The sequence below is a fragment of the Cryptomeria japonica genome, chromosome 3 (assembly GCF_030272615.1).
Source record: "Cryptomeria japonica chromosome 3, Sugi_1.0, whole genome shotgun sequence".
In the NCBI taxonomy this organism is placed as follows: domain Eukaryota; kingdom Viridiplantae; phylum Streptophyta; class Pinopsida; order Cupressales; family Cupressaceae; genus Cryptomeria; species Cryptomeria japonica.
In genome coordinates, this window is record NC_081407.1 from 321,893,441 (window position 1) to 321,904,832 (window position 11,392).

Genomic DNA, 11,392 nt, shown 5'->3' on the forward strand with positions numbered 1-11,392 from the left:
CATTTAAAAATGTCCTGAAAAAAAATTCAAAAAACATTTAAAAATGTCCTGAAAAAAAAATTCAAAAAACATTTAAAAATGTCCTGAAAAAAAATTCAAAAAAACATTTAAAAATGTCCTGAAAAAATTCAAAAAACATTTAAAAATGTCCTGAAAAAATCTCAAAAAAATTGAAAAATGTCCTGAAAAAAAAAAAATTGGAAAACGTCTTGAAAAAAAAAAGTTCTTCAAAAAAAATCGAATAATGTCCTGAAAAAATCTTCAAGCAAAAAAAATCAAATAAAGTCCTGAAAAAATCTTCAAGCAAAAAAATTGAAAAATGTCCTGAAAAAATATCTAAAAATCAACAAATTGAAAATCCCTAAAAATCATAAAAAGTCCTGAAAAAATGAACACAAAAACATTTCAAAAACATTAAAATCCAAACAAACAAGCATTTTGCAATAAAGGATCTCTTTTTGTGCATAGACAGATCACTGAGTATACATCCAACAACTCGCAATCCAACACTGTGCTTTAACGCATTAACAGATGAACTTTTTACTCAAACCAAACATTCAAACTGATCCGAATTGTCATATCAATCGAACGTTACCATCAAAATCAATTCATCCTTGGCACATTATCATGGGTCTTATACAGGGTGTGGTATACTCGAAACCAAACCGTGTCCTATCTTAGACGAGGTACTGCATGTCCTGAAACCAGACAGCATGATCGTCCTATCCGCACTTTCAACTTTTGACAATGAAGATCAAGATGTTTGTTTGATTTGTTGGAATTTGTGCATCTTATCTTTTTATTGATTTATCTTTGGCTTTGGTCATGTTCCTATGTTGCTCGATGATGTCACTGAGTGATTTAGAGTGATCGGGATGGTTCATGATCCTTTTTTTTTTTTTGATTGTGAGTGTTGCTTGTCTATGATGTGTCTGTCTTTCGCAAATAGGGTTGCATTTCAGCTCTGGCCTTCAATGCCATGATGCTACGCATCCATTTTTCTACATAAAAATAAAGGTTCTCACCTACAAAGTGCATTACTGAAAGCAAGTTTTCCTCATCTTTAACTGTCTTCTGTCTCATTTTCTTCTTACTAACATTTCTTTTGTCAGTTCGGATAGTCAGTTCAGTTTAGTGCTCTGATTTCCCCGCACACATATGCTGCATCCTGCATCCATTTGGTTGGTACACTTGCATTACATCAAGCATCCCATCAAGCATCTTATCCATTTCATATTATCAATGCATCAAAAACACATAAACAAAAAATACATCCATACATATTCCACAATGGTACATAAATAGTGCATAAGTCATCCATACAAGGAAAATCACATAAGTCATTTGCATCTCATCATATCGATGCATATCATATCATCTGTCACAATAATATTGGAGTACAAAATCGGACTGTCTGTCCTAAGTATGGCCCGCAGGCTGACTACAGAATGTCAAACTACATAATGTCTACTGTCTATCTAAGGAGCACGTGCCTCTGTCACTGGGTGCTCCCTCTGTCCTCCTCATCCTTGCAATGTCTTGCGGATGATGTCCCTCCTAGTCCTGGCTGTGGTGCTCTCATCGGTCCACTCACCCCCATGTTGCTCAATGACCTCTGAGAGCGTGCCCTGCTCTCTGTCCTCGATCGTGCCCGATATGAAGGTGCTCTCTACTTTGGTGGAACTGCACTCTCGTATAGTGTCCTCCAATGGCGTATCTCCTCTCCGATCTCTACCAGCATCTGTCCTAGCTCCCGTACACTGGCATCCCGAATCGACCCAATATACTCAGTGACTCTCTGTTCCTCTCGCTATGCTTGAGCAATCGCTGCATCTCGAGCTGCTATGAGTCTAGCTATCTCCGCTCTGAACTGATCATGCTCTCTCTCTAAAGTCGTAATGTGATCTTGCTGACTCGCTATGGTAGCCCTGAATATCTCCACTCCTCTGTCCTAGCTGTCTCTGGCTCTATGGGTATGTCTTGTAATGTCTCATGCTTGCCTGCATCTGGCTCATCCTCATCATCCCCACCATCCTCGTCTTTGTCCTCGTCATCCCCATCCTCATCTCCATCCTCATCATCCTCCTCATCCCCGCCCTCCTCCTCCTCGTCCTCATCATCTCCCTCCTCCTCTCCTATGAGTGGGAAGTCCTCCTATCGCCTCGGTACTGGAATATCCGGATCTGTCAATGGCACTGGCCGTCGTCATGCAAACCATCTCTCATAATCATCTGTCATCCTGGCGTCTGCCACATCTGATCTCCAATCCCACTGTCTCTGCTGTAGCTGTGAGAAGTCCGCATATGCTGTGTGTGGCTGAATCATACTCCCCCACTGACTCATCTCTCTGTGAGATCGGGCAAAGTGCGCAGTCCTCCTAGGTACATCCTGCCTCTCTCCAAACTATCGTCTGACTCTCTCTGGTAGGTACAACTCAATCACTCTCTGGCGATTCACTGGTCGCCCAATCAGGTACCTCTCCTATCTACAATATGGTAACTCCTCACTGTCATCTGACCATCCCGGGCAATCACGATATGGCCTCCATATGAACTCTCTCAGTCGATCTAGCTCATGTCGCCAATATAGTATGTATCCAAAAGGACCCTATCTCAGTGCTCCCCCATAGAAATACACATATGGTCGGTGTGGTACTACCTGTCTATCTATAATCGGTCGACATATGGCTATGTGCTCAAATGCCCATACCTGTAGCAATGTGACTCCACAGCTCAAAGTCTGAACTCCCTGATATGCTATCTGATGCAGCTGAAAATATAGCATAGCCAGTACACATGGTCCCCATGCGTACACTGTCCCCTCTATCGCCATCCGCTCTAGCACTCTTCCCCATCCAATAGGGAATCCATGTCCTCGTCTGTCTCCTGCCAGTAGACATGCTATCACCACGGCTATCACCACGTATCATCGATCATACTCTGATGCCATTGTCTCCCAGCCAATCTCCCTCTCGACGATATCCAACTCATCTGCGTCGCACTCAAACAATCTGCACAGTGCGTCTCTCCCTATCACTGGGTCATACTCTACTATCTCCCCATGTATCGGAATGCGGAGGATATGCCATACATCCTCCAGTGTCACCGTTGCCTCTCCAGTCGCCAGATGGAAGGAGGAAGTCTCTGAATGCCATCGCTCTGCCAATGCGGTAAGCAGTCCTGTGTTTGCCCTAATCTTGGGCATGAACGTCACATAGTATATCCCAAGTCCTACTAAGGTATCTTTGTCCATGCTTCTGAGTCTATGTCGTAACATGAAGCAGTCAGGTCGGTTCTCCCACGTGATCAACGGATACTGTCAACTTTGCATCACAATTGGGGCAAATTTTGTCAGTTTTAGGGTTTGCTCCTACGGGTTGCATTTCTTCATTTTCATGTCTAATCAGGGTGTTTTTTATCTCATTTGACCTATCCTATCCTTGTCCCCCCTTTCCGGAGCATTTGCATGCCGTTTTGACCAAAATTAGGGTTTCCAATGCACACTTGCGCCTATGTCCAGGAACCTGCACCTGTGTCAGGTAACCTGCGCCTGTGTCTCCCTACACAAGCGCAGAAGACCCTACACAAGCGCAGGATTCGCCCTACACAAGCGCAGAAGTCAGTTTCTGCATCCCCTATGGGCCCCACAATGTCCCACAAGCAATCAAAATCCATGAAATTGAAAACATGGGTATTTGAGATCCATACCGCTGCTCCTGCGTCATCCGGTCGTCTGAATGTGTGTACACATTCCTCGAGGTGATCCGCCATTGGAATGTTCGTCATCTCTCTGCAAGTGTCCTTGTCCAGAGTAGCAAATCCTCCTCTTTGTCTAGTGCAAATGAGCAATTTTCAATCTCTTGGTCTCATTTATAGATCTTTGTCAGTGCATAGATGGACGTGCACCCTCTCCATCTTATGTTGGTAGCGGTCTTTTGCATCTTCAAGTGCTTGTCCTTCATGCATCCGATCTCCGATTGTCAGTCCATTTGATCCTCTCCTTTTTATCGATCAATTGGCCTCTTTTCTAGACATTTCCGGCCAATTCCTCGAGGGGGCATGCATATGCCATTGTTATTGTTTGGGGCATTTTCATTACTATTCTTTGAAACAACGCTTAAAATCGCATTGTCTCAAAGAGGGGCAAAATGTAGACACCTAAAAATGGTGAATGCTTGCGGGATCGTACTTTAACATTTGCGCATTGCCTCATTTTAGGTTTTTGCGTCGCATTAACATTTCCTCCTATGTCACGCACTTGGTTTTTATCATTTGCGAACATCGAGTCATTCTTCTACATTCTTCATTTATCTCGCTCTCGAATTTGGTCTTGTCGACAACACTATCCAGTCATGATTTTAATCGATCTTATCCTATTGCATCAATGTGCATGCTTATTTGTCATCATTTTGGACATCGTCAATCCTAATTAGGGTTTTGTCCTATCAATCTTGCGATCGATTTGTTATCAATCATTGTCCTCTTATCAATCTTGTCGATTTATCATCAATCCTTCAATCTTGTCCTCTTAACGATCGATTTGTCATCAATCGTTGTCATGTTCGATCTTGTCATTTCGCGATCAATTTGTCATTGATCATGGTCATTTTCAGTCTTGTCATTTTGGATCAATTTATCATCAACTCTTGTCATCTTGTTCGATCTTGTCATTTTGCGATCGATTTGTCATCGATCGTTGTCTGTCTCAAATATGTCAATTTGGATCAATTTGTCATTGTTCCTTGTCAATTGGCGCATTTTCTCAATCAAATCGTTTATCACATTGGTCATTTATCAATCCAAAATCAAATCATGATTGAGTCAATTATCTTTCATCAAGACCTAATTCATCTTCTAGGGTTTCGTGATTTTATCATTTAACCTTGTGTGTGTCATTTCTTCCTTTAGGATTAATAAATTGTTTATTTATCCTAAGTCTTCTCATTGCAATTAAATGTTCATTTAATTGGCTAATTATTCCTCTTTATGAATTAAATAATAAATGACAAATTATTAATTATTTTACCTAATTTCTAATTTCCATCAAATTTCCTAATTTCTTAATTCCTCATTTTCTAATTTCTTAATTTTCTAATTTCCTAATTTCAATTTCCTCCTATTTCTCTCCTAAATTCATGGAAATGACATAGAAATTTGTCATAATTTGTCATAATTGACAATCAATCAATCCTTGCATAGAAATTTGTCATAAATTGTCATAAATTCTTGACATAGAATTTGTCATAAATTGTCATAAACCCTTGCATAGCAATTTGTCATAGACATGTCATAATTTTGCTATTCTTGATTTGAATTTCCATTCGAATCACTATCATGCTAATCTTGTCATCTCTCCAATTCTTCTATAAATTGGATGAATTTCTTCAATCTTGGTGAATAATGAGAATAATCCTTAATCAGGCTATCGAATTTATGCTTCTAGTACTCTTGATCAATAATCAATGTCAATCTTGCTTTCAATCATGTATGTGCACTTGTAGGTGAGATTCACAACCCTTTGAAGAGGAAAGAAGAACAATGGAGCCGCATGGAAGGAGCATTCAAATCGTCATCCGGTTTGCATAATTTCTAGTTTTGTATGCTTTGTTTTCATGTCTCTATTGAATGTGTCTTGGGATAGATTCATTGCAATGAATGCATTTGTAATTGATTATTAGTTTTTATCTTGTCTTGTGATGATTTCATATTTCATAACGTACAATATGCAACCCATAAGACATCTCAGAAACACATCAAGAGGTCCAATCCACACGTTACATTAAGTCAGTCCATAACCTAGACAAACTGGGACCCAATATAGGTCCACACGCTAAAGCAATAATCTCAATCCACCAAGTCTCGAACACAATCACCATAAACATCTTGAAACTCAACCAGAAGATGCACCAACACCACTTATGCATATCATCAGAGATATTTATCAAAGCTCTGTCGGTGAAACCCTCATCGGAACAACAAACCAAGCTTCCAAGCATATAGGATAGCATCCGATCACTAGATCAAAACCAACTAACTAAACATGAATATGAATAAGCTAATTCCATAACCCAAACATATCAGAGCATACCGGATCATACCGGATCAAATCCAACCAAAAACCAAACAACCTACTGGGACGATAAGGGTGTTGGTAAATCAACCAAAACAACTAGTGTTGACATCAATAACAAAAAATCAATGTAACACATAATCAATTCCTCCAAATGGCCAATAGAAGTAGCCAATAGAGATGAGTGAGCATGAGGTGGAGACTTACCTTTAGCATGTTGAGCAGGATGAGGCATGTTAGCTAGGATTGGAATCTTGAAGGGTGCATAGGTTGTGGACTTTGACAACATGGGTACCTTCCCTTGCCTGCATTAGAAGCAGTTGCGGGATGAGAAGACACTAGTGGCGGTCTACCCTAAGGGGTAGGTGTATCTGCAACCCCTTATGTAGACAAGGAAGGTGAAGCATATACCGATGCAAGAAGAGGTAAAAAATACCCAAGTTGAATTAACTGAGGATAAAACTCTCTCATATATACTAATAATACTCTATACATTAGATTACTATGAGGAAGTAGAGGTGCTACCAGAGTAGGCCAAAAGTGGTATAGTGAAAAATTCCCATGGGCACAAGTAGTCAATATCCAACATCCCGAACAACATTTACTAAGACCTCAAGAGGAAACTTTAAGCACTTGTGGATCATTAAAGAGATTACATCCTTAGCAGTCAACCAATAGATACCTATTTTAACCTAAAAAGGATCTAATTTAGGAATAATAACAGACGTACTTGATACAACCTTGGGTCCCTCAAGGACTATCAAGATGACATTTTTCAAAGGGATAACAAATATCTTGTCATGCATATGAAGGGTAGCATGAGACTCATCATATCTCAACCTATGCTAGTCATTAATAAAAAAGGCCTCCTCTACAATAACATCATCTCTACACTAAGGATCAACCATCACAGCTATGATAGTCCGACTATTTAACTTCATTGGAATGTATAAAGGAGTAGGCTCTCTAGAATAAGGAACATCTAGAGGGGTGAAACATATATCAATGGCATTTTCCCTCTGTCTAGGAGGTGAGATAGGAGTGATAGTAATCATATTTGCATATAAGTCGTCATTTGATTTTATATTCAAAGATCATATAGAAACAAAGTTAGATGAATGAGGTGGAAAGAGATCTATGTATATATGTAGCTCACTATTTCCCTTGTCCATAGACTTTTTAGATTTATGTTTTCTTTCACTGACTCGGATAGATCAACTATCTATGTGTTCTTTGATAAGATGTCTTAGATGAATGTAACATTTAGTGGCATGTCCACGAACAAAGTGAAATTTACTTAGTATTGAACCATCATACCACCAAGGGTATGGTCTGTTATCGAGCAAAGGTCTGATCTCAAGAAGGGTTGTTAAGCTATTCTTTAACAATCTTTGCATTATGCTTAAATAAGAGTCATTTAACTTTATAAAGACTCTTTTTTGTTGTGGCTCATGTACAGATCTCTTAGTTTTCTGAGGTATGGTGCCAATGTTACCAACAACTTTGTCATTTCTGGATCCTTCCATGGAAGACATACCTCCAAAGGAACTAGCATAAGAGTTCAAAGTGGATTCTCCAAATTGAATCATTGTGTGTTGGTAGTTAGTGAGTGTAGAACATAGGTTGGAAAAGTTTTGATAACGGTTAATGGATAAGTTTTCTCTCAATGTTAGCTACAAATTACTGATAAACATTCTTTGTAGATCACTATCTATCAAGGCAAAGGGAATTCTTGTAGAAATAGATTGGTACCACAGGATGAAATTAGTAGTCTTCTCATTCAACTTTTTATTTCAATGAACAAGGTAAGATATGGTGACCTTGCTACCATTTTTTTCTTGGAACCATTTGATGAAGAAATCCATGAGTTGATTAAATGTTTGAATTGAATGATTCAATGGGGAGCTCTCCCATTCTAACAAGGTTCCCTTAAGACTAAGAGAATAGATTAAACAATATAAAATTCATACTATGAGAATCCCTACACATGGTCATAAAGGAATCAATATGTACATTGGGATCCCCTTCTCCATTAAATTGATCAAACTTTAATGCCTTAGCCCTTGGGGAAGGATGGTGTGAAGAATACTCAAGTCAAGTGAGCTCTTCTGATAATAAGTAGGTGACAAAAATTGACTAGAGGCAAATGAAAGATTTGTAAGTTGTTGTTACAATTGTCCCATGTTTTGTAATATGGTATTTAAAAAAAGATTAATAGGTGGAGGGGCTCGAGGTGCACCATGCATAGTAGAGGATGAATGGGTTCCATGACCACTACCTCCACTAGCCCTAGCATGAGGTCTAGTACCACCACTAGAGGTAGTACAAGTCCTAGTGTCAGCACTAATATAAGCAATACGGTCAATAAAAAAAGTAGTTCTAGAACTACTAGACATATTAAAGAAATTAATCCTGGGAATCGAAGGATCAATCATAGTTCTAGTGTCAACCATGTATACTATCTCTCCAAGCATGTCGACACTAATCTAAGGGTTAGTATTATTAAATTGATTATGCTTAGAGGGAGCATCTACAAGGGCCACATGACTCTTAACAATTAAGGATACTACCCTCAACATATCTAGGCCTTTGCAATCTAAAATTAGCATGCCCCTTAAGGTGTTTGCCACATTCCCATCCTAGAGGAGAACAATTTCTTGATTCAAGAACCCTTGGAAGTCTCTTATGTTTTCCTCTAACATTTGAAACCCATCAAACTAAACAGTAACTAAAGAATCATGGTCAATAGCAAAACGAGATCTAGAGGAACTATTTGTAGGGGTAGTGTTTTGCATAATAGATCCCCTAGTCATAATACTCTTAAGGGGATGAGAAGTGAAAGGATCACTCGGGTCTGATATGTCTATGAACATAAAACTAAGCTGAGTGGGACTATAATGATATAGAGGGATAATTTTTCTGGAAGTCCTCCTCACAATAGCCCCGATGTGAGTCTATGTCAAAATCTCATAGATGAGCTCTACAACACTCCGACTAGTCCACATGTGTGCAATAAAGGATTCTAATATAGAATATTACACTATTTAATTTAAGGAAATTTTTATGAAGATTATGTTCTTTCTATCTTAAGAAAATTTTAAAATAGATAGAGAACACAAACACATGCCACAAAACAACACTCAAATTATGTTTTACATTAGGTTTACCAAATTGTGGAGGAGGAAATTTGACACCCTTAAGGTGATGAAAGCCTTGAGGAGAAAATAGACCTAATTTGCCTCACTAAATTGGCACTTTGGTGAGCCAAGAGATACACAATACTTAACTAGCCAAATCTAAGATGGATATTTTTTGGTTAGAAGCTCTGTTGGACATGACACAATAGGTCATATAGACTCTCTAGTGGTCTCTGCATAGTCTCTATTCAAGGATGTGCACGTAGGTTAAACTACAACAATGCAACACACTAATTTCTCAAACAAAAAAAACACACAAATGCACACAGAAGGTATAGAACGGCACATAAATATTACAAACCGAATTTTGAGCTAAATAGAAGAATAATGATGAGTAGAAATGAGTATAATCTTTTAAGTAAACTAGGATAAAAGATGAAATATTTCTTAGAACCAATCCAAGATAGAATCCTCCTACTAGATCCTAAGCTTACTTTGAGAACCTACACACATGATAGAGAGAAAATGTTGGGGCTATGCATAGAGGTCTACCATAGTGAGGGCTCCATTTTGGTGTTTCCACCTGCATGGATAGCCAAGATGGATAGATTGACAAACTATAAAGAAAATTATGAAAGGAAGACAATGAAAGATATGATATGGAGAAACAATGAAAAAATGTAAATAGAGAGGAAGAAACTCCCCTTTAGTACCAAGAGAATAAGATCTTGTTGGTTTCAAGGTGAGTACTCAGAACTGCACCAATATAAGTTGCAATGATGATGGCAATTTTAATTGAATGCAACAATGGTGGAATCAGAGAAAAATGATCAAGAAGTTGCAAGAAACCTCCAAATGTTCAAGATAGTTGAATCTATTGTAAGAGAGCCAAAATGAAACCCTTAAAGGTGTAGCATTATAAAATTACAACCCTTACAATTTTGACCATATTTTAGGCCCTCACCTTTGCGACTACATTCCCCTACTCAATTGGGACCCCTCTTTGCATCATCCCTCCAACTCTCCTCTTGTTTCAGCCCTTATATCACCTTGAGACCTTGTCTAGGCCCCAAAATAGGGTAGGATAGGGACATGGTACCCCTGTCCCCCATAGGATAGGGGCGTGGTGCCCCTATCCCCCTTGGAGAGGGGCATGGCGCCCTTGTCCTCCATCTTAGGGTGACCCTAAGATGGGCCCATCTGACCCTTGGACCTAATTTGCTTCTTGGCGACATAAATTATCCTATGTCAGCCTTCAGTGAGATGAAAATTAATCCTCCGAGGCAATTATTAAAAGGGTTTAGTCCTCTCATTTACATAAGCAGAAATGAGATAAGCAAACATAGGCGAAAAATATACATCAACAAGCGTTAAAGTGTTCAAGTCTTCAAACATCTCCTTCTTCATGTGTCTTATTTATTCATCCATTGGAGCAACATTACAACATTAATTTGCATGCATGTGTGTGTGTTATGGTTTTGTCATGTTACATGCCATTTCATGCAACACTTGTAATTACATTCAAGAAGAAAAGACATTATCATCAACAAATTGTAGATCTACAAGGTATACATTTTCATCATCTACATTTAAGCATTTGCAATTACTTTCTTTCAAGGTTGATTCCTTAACCAGGGTTTGACTAAGGCAAACCCCTATCCAGAACCCTTCTTCCCTTATTTTTTGTGTTTAGGTTGCAAGTCGGAGCTATAATTACAGGTTTGGGCTTCATTTGCAGAGATGGAAAAACCCTTTTTGTTTCATGGATTTTTCAAAGGACCATGTGCACTTTCAACATGGTCTTGATTACTTTTCTCCAAATTTTCAGGGTAGATCTGTATTAGTCTAAATATCTCAGATTCAAAGTTACAATGCGATCTTGAACTGGTAACTCCTCATTTCATGCATTTTATCTCTCTTTTCTGTATAATCAACAAGTCAACTCTTCCACTTACAAAAGAGGGCAAATTACATTCCAACACTTTCAATCCACTTAGAATTCACACCATTGTTTCCCTTGGATTTGGATCTGGTGAATTAAACCCCTCTTTTGAATGTAAAGTATCTCCAACTGAAAATCATCCTAGTGATTTCCTTTCTCTCTCCTAGGTGGGGAATTACTAGGGTTCAATTTTCCAGTTTACATTTTGGTGAACCCGATGTCTTACACCATTAATTCTATTTTT